At 39.6% G+C, this 2,807-nt stretch overlaps 1 pseudogene; it reads right to left on the bottom strand.

Moving 5' to 3' along the window:
• Nucleotides 1–285: 285 nt before the first annotated feature.
• Nucleotides 286–2,602, bottom strand: LOC138308050 (uncharacterized; annotated as a pseudogene).
• Nucleotides 2,603–2,807: the final 205 nt, after the last annotated feature.

The following is a 2,807-nucleotide window of genomic DNA, read 5'->3' as shown; positions in this document are numbered from 1 at the left end:
AATTCGTAAAATGAACTTAACCCGCGAAGGGCGTCAGAACGCTTGTTTTCAACGTGAATAAACACCGTAGTGATAAAGACCTTCCAAGTGGAAATTTGCATCAGGGAAATTGGGACACAAAAAGACGATTTTCTCCAAAAGTAAGTAAGTTACACTACATTAATTTTGCTGGAACACTTAAAAAATCGTTCTGATTTCAGAACAATTGGAATTATGAAGATATCTCTTACAGTATTTTTATTATTATTATTATATATAATGTAAGTTAATTAACACAATTTCAATTTACCTTGGCAAAGTTGATGTATGGGATGTGGGTGTTGGAACATTACTTTTCGCTGCGGCTGTCTTGGAATGTGTTCGTCTGCTTCTTTCGGTCACATTTTTCTTGGCCGATTCATTATACTGAAAAGACAAAAAGTGTCAGTGTTAAATTTAAATTCTGTACTTTTACCATTCAAAACTTAGATACTTACCACAGAATCATGTATCACACCCTTTCAATGATTTTTCCTGAATAAGCTAACTATGTAATATAAAATATTAATTATGTCATATTTAATATTAATAAGCCTATCAATTCTTTATATTCTATACATGTCTTACCCAAATTCCCGGCTCTCTGATTCCTGGACTTTTCCCTTCTCGTGGTGAAGTTAACTCTGGAAGTAGAGCTTTGTAGTAAAAGCTTTCAAGCTTTGGCATCATTTTGTTTTCCAACAACTGAATATTTCTAAAAATGCGTTGAATGTACATTTGGTATGGCTGGCTTGTGCGCACTACAAGATCAATCCAGGGCTTATCACAAATGTTCATCAATCCATGGCATTGATAGAAATAGTCATGGTTTTCTCGCAGTGTTAATTTGCCCTCCTTCAATTCCAAACAAAAGTTTTTCTGAGTTTCAGCTGCTTGATACAAATTAAGTGGTTTATTGTACAGAACAATCTTCACTTCAACCAGGCCAACTTCCCCATTTCAAACAACAACTATTCCATCCGGACTGGCACCTAAAAATTAGTTGCATCTGTCAATGACAAGGCCACTCGATTGGATTTCCACATTGATATTATGCTCAGTCTTTTTCAGTTGGTATTCTTTCAGGCTATTTTCTTCTTGCAAGAGACCATGTGTGGTGTATTTATTTCCTCTGAATTTACTGTAGAGATGTTTGCGGACTAAACATGAGACAGGTATCGATGGATTTCTGCGTATAATAGGGCCAATAGTAGATGCTGTGATTCTTTTTCGTCTCTCTGTATGCCAAATGGATGAATCTGATTGTTGGAGGGTTGATTTTTCAATTTTCTTTCAATTGACCAAGTGTTTTTGGTGATACATCCTCTGAAAAATCTATGGCCTCTGGTCCATATGATAGTCTAGCTTTCTTGGAGTTCGCCTGAGTTGCGCTTACCATTTTTCTCTTCCATCTTTTTTTCTTTTGTCGTTTGCTTGCCTTTATGTGTGGTGGTATTTAGGTGCATCTGGTGTCTTTGCCTGTACAGTTTAGAAATCAGGAACCCAGGCTCTGTAGCTGTAGCGGATTTCCACACCGTCGGAGACCATTGTGGTCCAAGATCCATTCTTAATGCCCCACCATAGCAACGACCATGCCAAGAACCACGATTACAAAGGTTGTAGACCTTTCCTCCGTCAAATTTAGATCGAATGTGCATCCAACTTTCAGCCAGGTTGGTAGTGAGGCATCCAATCAATCGACTGCTCTTCTCTGCCAGAGGTATTAATATGTTAGTGTCTGTCGACATGTTAACCTGCTCAGTGATGACCTCATCAACATGTGTGTTGTTGGAATGCGAGTCTGCATTATCGTCACATGGTGGTAACATAGGAGACGTTGATTTGGCTTTACAGCGCATTTACGTATTCGAATTGCACAACGAATGGCACTTACAATTCGGATTCTGGCTGCTTTGGTTAGATGGTGTCTACATTTATAAGATGGATTATCCACTACCAACTTTTCTAACTTAGATCGGACACATTTGCAGGCATGATTGCAACACTCTAGTTTAACAACATCTTTGCCCCATATCGGCAATTCTTCCCTAATCTTTGCAAATGTAGAAGAGTCCCCATCACCGATGACTTTGGTGTACCGCAGGTCATGCTTTGTTTCTGCCTGATTGAAACCTTCAACGATAATGTCCGCCTCCATGGACTGGCTGCTATCTTCCCAGTTCTTAAAACACTTATGTGGTCTAGGTACCTCCTGTTTTTGTTGTGACATATTGCAAATGTAACAGTACTTGTTACGTACTCCTATATGTAACAGTTTCTTTGTTTCCTGGCCAATAATTATAGCTACCCCACCCAGAGCATTATATGTGTGTTTGTGTGTTCTCTTTGACCATCCTCCGTCCGTTATGACTGTTATGCATGGTACCTCTCCATGATAATTGCCTTTACTGATCGCGATCTCTCGTTCCTCAGCACCTGCCATCAATAGTTCCGTTTCTAGGGCATCTTTCCACCACTGGCCTATTTCCTGTTCAATGGCGGAAAAGGAGGTTTGTGTCATACCAGGCGAATCAAGCTTGGCGAGGAATTCGTTCAAATGGGCTGGACCATTACCTGTTACCATGCTTCCCCACACGGCTCTCACATTGATGTCGTACCGTTTTGAGTTAGGCAGCTTTGGACTTGTCTCAAATTTGAACATTTTTTTGCAACCTTGACACTGAGACATGTAAATTGACACTAATCCTAACGTACGCTCCTCTGATACAAGTTTTATAAGGCTTCACCTTTCACCGAGAGTTTTACTGCTTCATCACATAAACATGCAT

The sequence above is a fragment of the Argopecten irradians genome, chromosome 14 (genome assembly GCF_041381155.1).
Source record: "Argopecten irradians isolate NY chromosome 14, Ai_NY, whole genome shotgun sequence".
Lineage (NCBI taxonomy): Eukaryota > Metazoa > Mollusca > Bivalvia > Pectinida > Pectinidae > Argopecten > Argopecten irradians.
This window is presented reverse-complemented; position numbering and strand designations above follow the sequence as displayed.